At 40.4% G+C, this 15,880-nt stretch overlaps 1 long non-coding RNA gene across 2 annotated transcripts in view; it reads right to left on the reverse strand.

The window, feature by feature from the left end:
* Positions 1–7,455: 7,455 nt before the first annotated feature.
* LOC141567504 (uncharacterized) overlaps positions 7,456–15,880 on the reverse strand; it is a 63,990-nt gene continuing 55,565 nt past the window's right edge. For both annotated transcript variants that reach the window (XR_016022068.1, XR_016022069.1), the window contains exon 5: positions 7,456–10,636. This is a non-coding gene — a long non-coding RNA (uncharacterized LOC141567504). The remainder of the gene's footprint in view (positions 10,637–15,880) is intronic.

The raw sequence follows: 15,880 nt of genomic DNA on the forward strand, positions 1-15,880 counted from the left end.
TGTAGTAAACTGGATAGCTCAGGTTATGTTCCTAACAACCCCAAAATCTCATTTGCACAACACAATAAACTCTATTTCTCACTCACTGTAAATGTTCCATGCATGCACGGGGTTCTGCTGAACCCTGTCACCCAGGGACCCTGGCTGACCAAGGCTAAGCCATGTTACAGTTGCATCTGTGACACTAGTCCCTTCTGAGTAGGTGGAGAGAAAGAGTAGAAGCTTTTGCACAGGTCGATCCAAACCTCTCTCTACAAGTGAAATAAATCAATTATATTCATAGTTCTTGGCTTGGAATCCACCCACCATCTTGCTGTCGTGGAGTCGTCGTTAGGACCTTCACCTGTGATGAACTGACCTGCGGTACCAGTGGAAGGGAAGTACCAGCAAGAGCAAAAACCCAAAACCCACTCAGTTGACAAAGCCTAGGGAAAGTAGTAAAGATAAGGACTGTAGAACATTGTGACTGTTGTTAGGGAACACGACAAATAAGATAATGAATGATAGGCTGAGCGCTGGGCTGAGGAATCAACGACTGAGGCAAGCTAAGTGTAAAAGCCTTCATAGCAACACATAAAGAGATTTCCATTTCCTACATCCTGAGGGATAAAAAGCTGACGTTCAGGCCCAGTGCTTATTTATAAGAGTATTTCAGCTCCAGAGAAAGTTGAATTTTCCATGTCAGCGATACCAAGGTCTGGCCCTAATTAGGAAGCAATAAAGCCAGAGACATGAAATGTGAATTTCTGAGTCATCCAAGTAAAAACATCTTGATTCCAGGTTTCTCTGAAATCTCCGGGCCTAGTGAAGTTGCTTCCCCCTGGTAAAGGCTAGTCTTCCTCTTCACTTGAAGCTGCTTCACAAGCTTTGCCTTGCAAGAAAATATGTATACCCTTAAGAATCCTCCCCCACTTTCACTTTGACACCAGACTACTAATTGGGGTGAAGTCACAGATGGCTTGTGACCGAGTGTGAGTGTGTGTGTGTTTGTGTGTTGCACTAAAACACCGATGGACATGTTCTGAAAACAGAGCAATGAAAATTAATCCTGCCAATGGATTACCTTTCATATAGGGTAATGGCTGGGGGCCTGGAAACAAAATGGTTGGGAAACTAGAGATTCGGGCTATATGACTTATGGAAGTGAGTACAGATGTAAATATCTTTGTATCACATGCTAGTGCCCAATTGAATGCATCTACCTTTGTGGCAGGCAGAACAATGACCCCGGGCCCCAAAATGCCTGCCTCCTGATCCCTGAAATTGGTGAATATGTTACTTTCCACGGCAAGAGGGACCCTGCTGATGTGATCAAGTTAGGGATGTTGAGATTATCCTGAGTTGTCTGGGTGTGTTTACTGTAATCAGAGGCTCCTTATAAATGAAAGAATAAGGCAGGAGAGTCACCACTAGAGGCAATGTGATAGACGAAGCAGAAATTGAAATGACGTGATTGCTGTAGGTAGTCATGAGTCAAAAAATGCTGGTAGCTTCTAGAACTAAAGAGGCCTAGAAATAGATTCTCTCCTAAGTCTTCCAGAGGGAACCTTGTTGACACCTTGACTTTAGCCCCGTGATACCCATTTCAGACTCCTGACTTCCCAAACGTAAGATAATAATTCCGTGTTGTTTTAAGACAGTAAGTTTGTGGAAATTTGTTACAGCAGTCATAGGAAATTGATACAACCATGGAAAAGGCACTAAACAACAAAGTAGGCAGCATGACTTGTCCAGTTTACCTCGTACTGTGTCCATCAAAGACCGTCTTCTGATAACTTAGCTGTAGTGACAGGGTTGGAAGTCACATGGGCCATGGACGCCCACTCACCAAAGCTGATCTAACTACTACTATCACATGTCTGTATTGCCATTAACTGAGACCAATGCTGAGAGCTTAGTGTGGCATTCGACACTCAGAACACCACCCAGCCATTCAGTCACAAGTATTTACAATAGATCCTTCCCAACACAGAAGAGGCAGTGGTTCATCTTTCCAGAAGAAGGCAAATAATCTGGGTATGGGTTTCCCTTTCCAGCCTACAGAGCCTCAGCCAGCCCCGCTGTCTAGAACTTACAGAGGTTTTGAGTGATAACAGGGTACAGAAGGAAAACGCTCTTCTAGAAGAAAGAGTATGTGTGAAAGCACAGTGAAGGGGAAGTATGACGTGAGGGGCTAAAAGAAAGCTAACTGACCCACAGAAAGTAAGATGAGACTGGAGAGGCAGAATCTCATATACATCACATTAGAGATTATGACCTTTATTCTAAGATCAATGAGGGAGCTACTGGTTTTTTGGTTAATGCAGTTGTGTGAGTTGGGGCAAGAGGTGAAGGGTGATCATTTCTCACTGTGAACAGACCTTTCTGCCTTCAGAATAGAAGCAAGGAAAGGTGAATACTGAAAATGGGAAGGACTGGATACACAACTATGGAGGTGCAAGTAACACAAGGAGGGCTATGTAACCCAAACTCAGAATGGTTGGTGGCATCATGGAAGGCTTCTGAGTAGATGACACAATACAGAGTGGAAAAGGCTGTCAAATTGGAGATTGTCAGGCAGAGAAGGGAGAAAGAGGTTTTCTAACAGAGAGAAAGTATGCAAATCCTCTGATTAAGAGAGGGTAAGCCTTAACACTGGCTCTATACCTTGATCATTATGTATAGTTGGGAGCAGAAACACATGCACTGGAGAGCTAAGGGGCAATTTCCTGAACAAACATCTAGGGCAGGGGTTTAGACTTTGCAGTAAAGATAAAGTGCGGCTTTTGCACAGTATTAAGCAGCAGAGTGGCATGATCATAATTCCATTTTACAAAGATCTTACTGAAGGCAACTTACAGGACAGAATGGAAGAACAATGACAAGGTTCTATAATAGGTCAGGGGAAACTGTCACCTGGTTAGAGTTCCAAATCAGGAAGGCTACTCTGTCCATAGTATATATGGGGCTTTATTGTGGAATCGACTATCAACACTGGTCATCAGAGGAGGAGGAAGGTAGTACAAAGATACTTTTATAGATCATCAAAAGATGAAGGCTTCGATGCACATGGTGGTGGAACGTCCATGAAATCTTTGCCCCATGTGTGGATGGGATTTGCAAAGACTATTCTATAGCAAGTGTATCATAAAGAGACATTCTTGTTTGCCTAGTAGTACTCTTCCTGTTTACGCATGGCAAGTTCTAATCTAGGAAAAACCCTCAGTATCAGTCAAGTGGTTACCCTAAGAAGTGAGTTTCACTGCAGATAGTTTCTCAGGTCAGGTTTCAGAGGACACATACTTTGAGAAGGAGATTCGTACTCCCTGAATTTATTGGTGAGTTGCTTTTAGGAAGAACAATGGTGACGGAGTGAAAGCAGCAGGATGAGGTAAAGAGTGAAGGTGTTCTGTGATGTAGTCACCACAGAGGCCTCAGCTGCTCCTACAAAGAGCTTTGCAGCTGGGCTGGTCCTTCAGAGTTGTCTTAAATAGAGGCGTAGTGGCTGGGTAGCTGTGCTCCTACATAGATCACTCCTTGGATTTCCCCAGAGAGGAAGCATATGCCTGGGCATGATCAAGGTTAATTCCTGGTGAGGGAGTCCGCTGTGAGCCATTAGTAGCCTGCACTCCTGTTCTCAGCAGCTGGGGAAATGAGTGCCTTGGGAACGATGGAACTGGGCCATACACTACAGCATCCACTAGAGAAAGCAATTCTACTAATAATCCCTGGGAAACTCCTTTCTGCTCTGCATGGGCTCTTGTTGCAACCTGGCTCTCGGAGAGGGCTTACAAAGCTTTCTGTGAGTCAGCTTCCCCTCCCGTAAGCCTTCCCGTGTGTGGTGGAGGCTGTACGTCAGCTGCTTAGGCACGTTTTAATAAACACACTCCCAGCTCCCAGGGAGAGAAGCCCATGTTAGGTAGCGTGCTGTTCACTGCTTGACTTAGACCTGGACATGGAAGCGATCCCTTTATTCCCTGTCCTTCCCTTCTGCTTCTCCCACTAAGGAAACTTTCACCACCATCGAAGTACAGTCTGACTGTGGAAGCTGACTTAGCCCTAAAAATTTCTCATTGCTGCGATACACACGACCTTTTCATTTTGTCTGTCACTTAATTCTGCCCCCTGGACTTACTTCTAGGGTGTGGAGAGAGAGAACTAACTTTCTGCACTTCAGGGAGAATGCCTTTCTTCTCAAATGATCACTTGAACGGATCCCTCTCGAACCCTTCCAAGGGACCCAAAAAGTTCCCAAATATGAGAGAAGACATGGGATAGGCCTTCTCAGGTTTCTGGCGCCCCTGTGAACTAATGACTACAAGAGAAATGCAAATAAGCTTCGCTAATTAAGGCAACTGGGAGTCGAGTTGAGGTGAACTATCATTGATATTATTATAGGTTCCTAAATATTTTTTTTCTTTAAAACCATTTTATTGATTATTGACCAAAAGCTTCAACTTTAGAATTGGATAGTTGTGGCCTCCAATTTTACTTCCTCCAACCCCTACTTGTGTTATTTTGAGCAGCTTAATTAAAAACACTGAACCTCAAATGCACCATTAGTGCAAGGGGGTTATAACAGGTAACAGGTGGCTGGTGTGCCACCCAAGCCCTTCTTCTGTGGCCGTGAACCCACCCCCTTCCTGAGTGTTAATTGCTCCTGGCATCCACCTGAACTTTTCTTCACAAGCCTCCCTTGGCTGATGAGGCCCGCCTGACATGCCTGGGAGGTCAACTCAAGCCAGTAGTAGCTGAATCCGAGGTGGGCATGTGTCCCAACTGTGGCCAAACAATTATGAAAAGTGTTCCGCTGGGAAGAGGTGATCTTTCTCACCCTCTGTGTGTTGCTGTGCTTCCATGTATTTCATGAAAGATCTGCAGTTATTGATATTCGTAAATTATAGTGGATATGAAACAAACACTAAACTTGTCGAAGCAGATAGAAACAAACTAAAACAAAAACCACACAGCCCCAAATTAAAATTCAGGGTGATGTAGGTGAGTACCTAAATCAAACATTCTGGAGACCCTTCTACCATTGGACTTCCTACCACATTCATTATTTCAGTGAGTTGATTCAAGGTTTATCTTACTTTCAACCAAAAGCAGGTTAACAGATAGCACTGTGTGTGTGTTTGTGTGTGTGTGTGTGTGTGTGTGTGTGTGTGTGAGAGACAGAGACAGAGAGAGAGAGAGAGAGACAGAGAGAGAGACAGAGAGACAGAGAGGCAGAGAGAGACAGAGAAACAGAGAGAGAGAGAAAGAGAGAGAGAAGGGGGAGAAGAGAGACTATGTGTCCTCACATACACCTTGGTTCCCTAATCTTGGTTCCCAAAAGCCTTACATATTTCGCCAATACACTGCCCAGCTTTCTCTATTACTTGAACTAGATTGAATTGGGTTTCACTAAAGGGGATCTGAAAGACTAATATTGATTAATTTATATTTCAAAGTGCTTAGAACAGATACAGTATAATAAACACTCAATGACAATTAGCTATTTATAGCAGTCTCAATTATCAAGATAACCATTATGTTCTTTCATCTTATCACACCTTATGAAACAAAAGCGGTGGTTCTGAAAGCCACTTTCACATTAGTATCAACCAATAAAGCTTTTAAGAAGCAATGCAGTCCCCATATTCTACTTCCACTATAATGGCATAAGTGATTCAGGTCTTCAGTGTAAATAACTAGGAAACTAGAGAAAACATACAAAACAACTTTTATCATTGTGATGAATACGTGTTGGATCTTTGCTCTCAGTTTCTGACACACAGTTTGTAACACCCTCAGCATCTCTGGAGTGATAGGAGCGTCATTTGTTATAATGAGGCCAATCTAGACAGCTTCAAGATGGAGAGGGGGGCGGGGTTGCCAGAAAGACAAGGTATGATTGGAGGGTTGGAACGTTCAGCCCTATCCCCTGACCTCCAGGGAGGGAAGAAGGCCTGGAGATTGAGTTAATCACCAATAGCCAATGAGTTCATCAATCATGCTTATTTAATGACACTCCGTAAATACAACCAAGAGACAGGGTTCAGAGAGCTCTGTGCACCTCCTGCCATACCTTGCTTTATGCATCTCTTCCATGTTACTGTTCTTGAGTTGTAGCCTTCATAATGAACTAGTAACAGTAAATAAAGTGTTTTCTGGAGTTCTGTGAGTCTTTTTTGAAATAATCAAACCTGAGGCTAGCATTGTAGGAACCTCCGATCTATAGCTGGTTGGCAACCCTGGGCCTGCGACTGGTGTCTGAAGTGGGGACAGTCTTGTGGGACTGAGCCCGGGATGTGCAGACTCCAGGTTGTTAGTGTCAGAATTGAGCTGAATTCCATCATATCTAGTTGGTGTCCAGAGAGTTGGAGAATTGGTTAGTGTGGGTAAAAACAAACACATACACATTTGGTATCCGAAGTGTTGTGAGTAACAACAGTTCAGCCAGATATTGTACAACAGGCAGCATAGAATTAAGATACCTGAGAGAAAGGATATAAAAAGAGTGAATCTGGCAATTTCCCCAACTTTGATCCTGGAGAACCTTTCTAGACCAGATATAAAGAGAAAAACCCTCAGAAATGCAAAGCAGTATTCTTGGGATTAGAGGCAGATATCAGACTTAAGGGAGTCTAGATAGTTACTAAATGCAAAGTACTGGAAAGGATACATCTAGGCAGAGAAAGAGCTCCAGATAACTTCAAGCAGCCCCAGGAATCTGTTATTGTATACAAGTCTGCACACACATACAGGATAATTCCAGAAACCCAGAGGTGCACTACCAGGGAGCTCCAAAATAAGCAATAACCAGAGTTCGCATAAGGCTGGCAGTCTTTTGAGTTCTGACCAGTCAGAGTGGAGGTTGCTCATTGAGCATTCAGAATATCCAGTAGTAATAGATGGGTTACTCCTTAGTAGGAGGGGAACACTATCTCCAGAGTAATAACGTCTTTAGATCGACACGAACAAAGTTTAAAAAGAAGCATGCCTGGGGAGTCTCAAACTGATCCACAAGTAACTTAACTGCCAAACAAAACCAAATTCAGCATTTGTGAAAAAAGAACAGAATCCAGACACTCACCACTGTGATATTCACAATGCCCAGTGCCTACTAAAAATTATTAGGCAGATAATTTGGGGTAGTCAAGACAATTTCAAGTATATAAATTTGATACCGCCAACTTCTCCAACAGATTAGACAATAAAGGACAAGAACAAATAAAATGACAGAAACGAAAGCCATCAGGATAACATGATGATCAAGAAAAACTGAAATAAAATTTCCTATGAGGAGAAAAATAAACACCAAATTCTGGCATCTTTCTCTGTGCTCACTGCCGCAAGAATTTGGAAATCCAGGTACAGTTTGGGAAAAGCTCTATTGAAGAAAAAAGTAGAGGGGCTATGTGTGGGTCTTTTTTATTTTTCTAAAACCGCATCCGAAAGAGAAAGTCCACACTCTGTTAAAAGTGACTGAAGTACATAGGTAGACCAAACCAGGGAAAGGGCTAAAAACCTTTGCTTTTTGGGGGGAGGCACGAAAAGAGGAGAGACACTCTTACACAGCACATGGGGAAAGGAGAAAAAGCAAGAGGAGAAATTCAGGATCCTGCAAGATGAAATAAAAGATTTCAAAGGTCACACAATCCCTTCCCCTGCCAAAAGAAAGGAGGGAAGGAGGGAGGGAAGGAGGGAGAGAGAGAGGGAGGAAGGGAGGGAGGAAGGAATATTTCTTTGGGAATTTAACTAAAAGGATACCGTAAAGGATGTTTCCAGTGATAATAAGAAACTGACATTACTGCCTTTTAAAAATAGGTTAGATGTTCTTTCACATGGAAAAATCACATCAAACGAATGGAAAATACATCAATCGTGCTATCCAGCCCATCATTCAGGGAATTGTAGGCATTTAATACCAGCGACACGTGAGGCACACAGATAGACAGTGGCTCCAAAGATTCTCAAGACACAGGCTTTGCCTTCCAGGAACTTACCATCTATTGAGAGAGACAAATTCACAGACAAGACATTTCATTAAAATGTAATGGACGTTAGTGTGGACATATGAGTGAACGCAAAAGAACTGTCCTTGAGATGGTGGAAGAGTAAATAAGGAGATTAGTGCCTTACACACAAGTGAAAATGTACGTGCAACTTTGGCAGATTAAAAGACAGTTTATTCAAATATACAAATGAGAAAGGGTATCTGTTAGCTATTTCTGCAACACTACGGCATAGCACACAGCCACAAGCTCTCAATGGCATACAACTTTAAGCATATATTACTTCATATGTACTTGGTTAGGCTGGGGCAGCTGGTGACCTCAGCTGGACTGACCTAACATTCTCAGGTTGGCTGTGGGATGCTCCAGTCCTGGATGGAGCTGGTTGGGTGGCTTGGCGTCAAGCTGCAGGGCTGGCCAGACATAGTTCTTCACTGTGTGTTATGCTTAAACCTTATCCAAATATTCATTCTGGGACCCATGCTGAGGGGCGGCAGCTACAGAGGGCAAGTACTTCTTGTAACATGAGCAAAGGCCAAACGGGGAGCAGAATAACAACCTATCTCTTGGGCCTGACATGGGAGCCCAGAAGTGGCTTCTTCCCACATGTCACTTCTTCCCACCTGTCATCATCCATAGTAAGTCATACAGACAATCTATTATCGATAGGACGATAAAGTAAATGCATCCTGCTCTGCCAGATGAACGGAAAAGTCCACAACAAAGAGAATGGATAATTCCAAAGCAGGGAGGAAATGAAGACTTGGGAATAAGTGATTCAACCAACAAGTGAATTTGAAGGTGAGGGAATAACATGAGCCAGAATTATTGTTAAAAACATATAATATGTAAACATATTAAGTATACAAATTATAAAAATATAGTAGAAATACAACATCCCCATATGTTATTTTAGGGAGCCTATAGCAATCCCTTTAGTTTAGACGGGAACAGAGGACCTTGGCAGGTGGAGAAGAAAGAATCTGAGCTCTTTTTCCCAGAAATGAACATTCCATTTCCTTTTGAATTCGTGTTTGTTTAACGATCAAACGTGTTTTCTTTTTATTCATTGTCGGTCATCTGTTACCTGCAATTACAGCTAGTTCTTATTGTCTTATTCATGAGTGTAACATGCAGGAAATGGAGAATGTATCATAATTTTTCAGAAGATGGTAAATCCTTGCCACATCCTAGTTAGCACTGAAGTTGTTATTAATAAAGAATCCTGCATATTGACTTGAGATACCTCAGGAAATGCCATAAGGAACACATGAACATAAATTGGAAATAGAATGAAGGAAAGTATTTAGAATTTAGACAACAACTTCTAGTATAGCAAACACTGCACGCTGTTTTGTGAAATGAAAAATTCTGACATCTTTACCTTTCATCAGTTGGTTAAGAGTGACATGGGAAGAATGTTGAAATATTTAAAACCAGTATAACTATCCTGTTTCATTCCATTTATAATTTCTCTCTCTCTCTCTCTCTCTCTCTCTCTCTCTCTCTCTCTCTCTCTCTCTCTCTCAAATTCAAGTGTACCGACTTGTGGAGAAAATTTTATTAACAGTACTGTTAACAGGAAGGACAGAAAATATTAACTATTGGGGCTGTGGTTTAGGGAGTAAGCATGACCCTATAAGTGTTTCCTTTGAATTGTTTTACATTGAAATATTTGTTCTCAAATGGAATTGATGTTCAAAATACAATCAGACATTACTGTTGCTGCAAAGGCTCTGCATTCATAAGAGTAACTTAAAACCTTTATATTTGGAAAACTTGAAACGTTCTTTTTGGAAGCTGCTAATACAGTTTTAATCTTATGATTTATCTGAGAGGTCTTCAAAAAAGTTAGCTGGGTGGAGGGCAGTTCACTGCAGTGATGAAGAGCTTGGTTCCTGGCCGCCTTCATCTTCAAAGCCAGTTACAGCAGGTCAAATCCTTCTCGTCCCTTGAATCCCTCTCATCTCCCCTTTGGTCCCATCTCTGCCTTCTGCCGCTTTTAAGGATACATGTGATAACATGGAGCCCACCCAGACGATCCAGGCTAATCTCCCTATTTTAAAATCAGCTGACTAGCAACCATGATTCCATCTACACAGTTTGTAATTCCCTTCTGTTTACAAAGTCCCTTTGTAGCAGTAGCAAAATTAGTGTCTAAGAATGTGTTTCTCCGGGAGGAAGAACAGGGTACCTTTACAGTCTGTCTACTGCACTGCCTCACAGCAGTTCTTCTGGGGATTAAGTAAAACAATGTAGATAAACTGCTTCGTGTAGTGGCTGACACACAGTAGGATCTCCATAAATAATAGTTGATATCATTGCTGATTAGTCAATAGAAAACCGGATGGTTGAGTATACTTGCCTCACTCAGTCATCCTCTAAAGAGTGGAAAAGGGAGCTTACATTTTGATTGCATGTGTATAGATTAAAACCATTGGGATGATCAGAGTCGTTGATGCGTATCAAAAATTTGAGTGAAGCTCTTATTTTAGACTCTAAGTTCAGATATATCATTTTTTTTTAAAAAGTGTTTCCATAAATAAGGAAGGCTGCAGACAGAAGCTCCACCATTTCTTTGCCATGTGACCCTGGGTGATTTACCTTCCTCGTCTCAGCCCTCAGACTTTTCGGCCAGTGAGTGGGCATAATAATACCTACAAACATGAAGGAGAAAAAAAAGAAAAAAGAAAAGTATTATGCTATCTCCTAAATAATAAGTGCTCAGTAAATGTGAGTTTCCTATTCCCTTATCCCCATTTCAAACACAGGTTCTGGAATCAAGACAAAGGAAGTGGTATTTTTGGTTCAGTCCATTATGGCTTTCATTTTCTTAGTCTGTGAAACGGTTGTAATTATTCTTACCTCATGGGGCACTGGTACATTAAATTAGAAAGCTCCATGATTTAGTGCTTCCTGACCTTCCCTGTTAAAAGAGTGAAGAATTTGAAAGCATTAAAAAACCCTTTGATTGACACATTTCCATCTGTCAGGTCACCCGTTAAGTAACATTAGTGTTCCAATTACTGTAATAAGAATAATTGTAAAACACAATTCTGTTTGAAAAATGTGCAGCTGGCTAAATACATCCCCAGTATTTGAGTCATGACCACTGGGAATTCACCTCCAGCTCTTTTGTGAGAATGCAATCACACATAAGCCTGTGGTTGGCAACATCTGGGAAGGCAGTAGCCTGCCCCTACTCATTATTAATATGCGTTATCTATATTTTAAAAAGAATGTTCTATATGTGTGTACTTTGTGATTACTAACAATGTGGTAGGCAAGGTCATGGAAGATTAGCTGGGATTTAATGTAATTTGATGTTTGACAATGATAATGAAATGTGTGCTGTATTGGAACTTTGCTTGTTAAACAGGGATAGTTTTTAACCTGCAAAGTTTCATTGAAAATATAATTACCAAAGCCTCAAACCAGTACATTGAAAGGGAAAAACACTGGTTACTTCATCTGTTGCAACATTTTACAGCTTTGGAGGATATATACATTTTTATCTCAATGGGCCTAACCACCAAAGTGTGTGAGAGTGTGTGTATGTGTATTAGTAGCAGTGAAGGCATATAAATTATAGACCTATAAGGAGTAATACATTGATCAGCAGTGATAAACATATAAATGATATAATATATATGTTATATGTGAGGTGCGACACAAATATACATATAATTAGTTCATGATATGTATAAATTATATATATATAAGATATATAACAAATATATGTGTATGTGCTTAACAAATGGTTATTATTTTTATAGGATAATAACCTGTTCACAAACTGTTTCTAAGACTGTAAGTTCATTGAGGGAAGTGACTATAGGAAAGATATTATATGTGTGTCTGTATATATATATATATATATATATATATATATATATGATTGTATCAACTCAGGAGAAAATATCTAGCATCTACATATGGCTAATAAAGTGTGCTCAGAGACAATAAGCTGCACTTTAGAGAGGGGAGACAAAAGAAAACGTGGACACACATGCAGACTCCTGATATGTGCTAGACAGTACAAGAGGTGACTTCAGAGCAAATGACATGTGTTTCCTCACTTAATAATCCTGCCAAAACGATGAGACAAACACCATCCTAGTTTGTTTGATTATACCAATCACCTCGATACCGAGCTTACTGGGTCAAAGGGTATAAACATTTCTACAGTTCTTGCATCCAATAATTTAATCTTAGTAACTCTCATGAAGAAAACACCAAAGAACTATTTCTAATGTGAATTAGGCTTTCCATTCCTCTTTATTGCAAAGCTGCGTTCTATAAAACCCTGTTGGGTAATAGCGTTTCACTTCTAGGGGTCTTTTTCAACGCACTTGATGAAAAACAAAAGTTAGTTACTAGTCATTCTCCTCTTACTAGTACATGTTGTCAAGGTAATTGGGTTTTATTGTATTTGGGGGATATCTGTGGGTAACGGTTAGGGTAGTATACTTTTCAGAGATTAGCAGGCAATAAACTTGCTTCTGCCTGGGCCTTTGAACCAAGGGCATCCCTGTTTAATCTAACAACCTGCTGTGTGGAAACAGTTTCCTGAGGTATTCTCACTTAAATGTGGCATCCAAGAAATGTACTTTTTGAAGTATAGCACTGTTGTGTTTTTCTAAAATGTCACTGCCTGAAATACCTTCTCACAGGGGATGCGATGTCAATAAAAGAGGATATCACAAGAGGAAAAAAAAGGTCTTATTTTAGAAAAATGTATTCATGCATTCAGAAAGCACTGTGTCCTAGACCGGTGCTGAGACCAGAGGTACAGGAATGAAGAAATAAGTAAGATGTAGTTCCTTCCCGCAAGGAACTTGAAGACTTAGAAATAAATAGCATGTAAACAGGTCATGGTCTTAAAGTGCCTGCCAACATTCATCACGGTGATGTATGTTGTTTGGTGATCATAATAAAAAGAGCAATCATTTATTAAGCATTTCATCTACAACACACTGAATTAAATATTGACAGATATCATATCGGATGTTCACAACAGCCTCGTGTGCTAGGTGTACTATGATCATTCTTGGTGTCCTGAGGGCTAACTGGTGTTAGGGAGTTTGCCTCACCTGCCTGAAACGATGTGGAGAGGAGCTGGCTCAATCACCTCCTCTGAACTGAGCTGTCTGGCTACAGAGTCAAGGTGCTTCATTACTATGCTGTGTGGCCCAAAGGAGGGTGATGTTATGTCTTTTTAGGGAGTGGGAAGTGCTGATGGCAGGGGATGACATTCAAGAATTCATGAAAAAGTAAGATATTAAGCCAATTTTTAGGGAAATAAAATATATACATAGGTATATGTATATGTATATGTATATGTATATGTATATGTATATGTATATGTATATGTATATGTATATGTATATGTATATGTATATGTATATGTATATGTGTATGTATATGTATATATATATGTGTGTTTTCCAAACAGACTTGGTGAGAATTCCAGGAGGAGGATACATCTCCTGCATCGATGGGGAAGCCTCAGAAGTCATGGCTGGACGGAGACCAACAGATAATTCAGCTTGGCCGGAAGTAGGCTACAAGAGAAGTAAGTGGCCTTGTATGATTTTGGAAAGGTAGTCACGTGACACCGCTAAACCTTTTACACTTGATCTTAGCCAAAAGGCCGAGAAGCGGTACAGCTAAAGCTTTTAGATTGTACATTGCCGTTGGTTGCCGAGGAAGAGGTTCAAGCAGAAGAGTTTCGTGGCTGATTTAGGTTTCAGAAAGATCGCACTTCAGAGTGATGAAGGATGAGAGGGACAGAACTGGAAGTGAGCCATCCCAAGGAAACAGGCTGTTGACATGTCCAGGAGAGAAATTATGAACTAAGGTGGTGGCAATGGGATGGAAAGGTCGAGTGAGATTAAATAATACCTGATCAGATGCGTCTTGATGAAGGAGAAGAAGGATTGATGAGACTTCAGATTTCTAACTCAGGGGACTTGGTGAGAAAGAGGCTCCTGCGTTGGTCCAGAGTAGTTGGGAAGCAGAAAGAAGCATAAGGATGAGAACCTTTGGCTTATGTCTGACATTTAGTTGTGTCAAATTATGGAGTTAATTCACAAGAATGAAAAATGGGAGGTTTTCATCTGTTGTATTTCCAAATTAACTATGATTGATGGTTCAGCATTGTAATTGAGCAAGCTCTCCTCCAATTTTTTTCTTTCTGTTTTCTTTTTTAATCTATACCTGATAAGACACAGTTTATCCAAGTCCAGTCTCCCACTCAATTATTTGTGGAACTATATCTAAATCTATAAGGTCGTCCTCCATATTGGCTACTCAGAGGAAAAAAGCAACAACAAATCAACAGTAACATCAAAAACAAATGCCCTAGGGGCACATGTTCATCTTCTCTTAACATGTAAACCTTATGGGTGAAGAATGTCATGAATGACATTCTTTCTCATCTCTGTTGTTAGGAAAACAACCTCTTTACTCCCGGCATCCTTCTCTGAGCTACTGCACTTCTGTCTCTCACTCCTGCTGACATTGGCTCACTTGGTGGTATTCTCCCTGCCACCGAAAGCTGCTTGTACAACAGTTTCCTACAATTGATTAGGCATCAGTCTGTACACTGGAAGACAGTGTATTTACTGGTTGATATATTACCCATTGAATCTTTTCTTTAACCTGAAGAAATTTTGTTGAGAAGCTTTGAAAATAGGAAGCACAAGCTTCATTAGGATTTGAAGATAAAGCTGAAGGATGCGTGTTATTGAGAATCCACTCTATGGTTCCGTACACTGTATTTCCCTAACTTACACTGCAGGATTGGTATGATTACTCACGTTTTTAATGATGTTCAATACCTGTTCAACACGTCACAACTCATGGGGATTTAACTCAGTCTTATGAGGAGATAAAAGATGGCTGCCTTCAGTTGCTTCTCTGGGAAGATGCTTTAAAATCATCGTGTTTCTACCCCCTGCTTTCAGTTATACCACTGCATCATGGAGGTGTTAGACCTCAACAGAGTAAAGAATGGCCCCGAGAAGAAATGATCACTTTAGGACAAACACTGTCTGAAGTTGTTTTACTAATCTATTCTAAAGTGATCATTTTCTCTCGCTGTGGAAAATACAAGGCGGTATTCACAGTATCTGTTTTCAGCACTCCTCAGTAAAAGTCTAAATATTTGCAGAAGAGTTTTACAAATGACTTATACATGTTTGAAATAACTCCCTACCTCGTGTTTAAGGAATAACGATCTTCCCATCATATATCAACTACTTTGTCCTTGTAGATTGTATAGAAATCAGATATCGATGTATGCATGGGGCAAGAAAGTTGAAATAAATGTAGCAACTCAAGTCATCCACATAATAAAATGCTGAGCCAGAAAGGGAAGGAAGAGAGCCAAGAATTCTATGAGTTGGATTTAATGGCATTTTAAATGTTTGAAATAAGGGATGGGTTAGGTTTCAGTGTGAGGGAAATATTGTGGGGAGATGAGAAAAGCAAATTCTCAATAAGTTTTATAATCAGATGTTACTATGTATCATGCAATTGTCTTTTAACTATTTTTAATGCTGTGTTAGTATTTCTTTGGCAATTTATGGAAAGGTGTCCATGTATTAAGTGGGTTGCATTAATGACGTTAACACATGATAGAATACTGAAATAGGGAGAAAAAAACAAAACAAAAAAAGATTTAAAGGCAAAATTTGAATTTTAATTCAGGTTATACTATTAAAAATAATGGTATTAGAGAAGATGCCTTAACCTCAGAGCCTTAATTTTTACACACACAAGAAAAGAGAAGAATAATGTCTTCCTTTTACATCCCAAAGACTAGCAATGTGAGAAATTCTGGAAAGGAGAAGCCACTGTAATGTTCATCAGTTCAGCTAAATAATGCAGAAAGTTGC

This window comes from Rhinolophus sinicus, chromosome 8 (genome assembly GCF_057876585.1).
Source record: "Rhinolophus sinicus isolate RSI-liver-muscle chromosome 8, RSI-T2T, whole genome shotgun sequence".
NCBI lineage: Eukaryota > Metazoa > Chordata > Mammalia > Chiroptera > Rhinolophidae > Rhinolophus > Rhinolophus sinicus.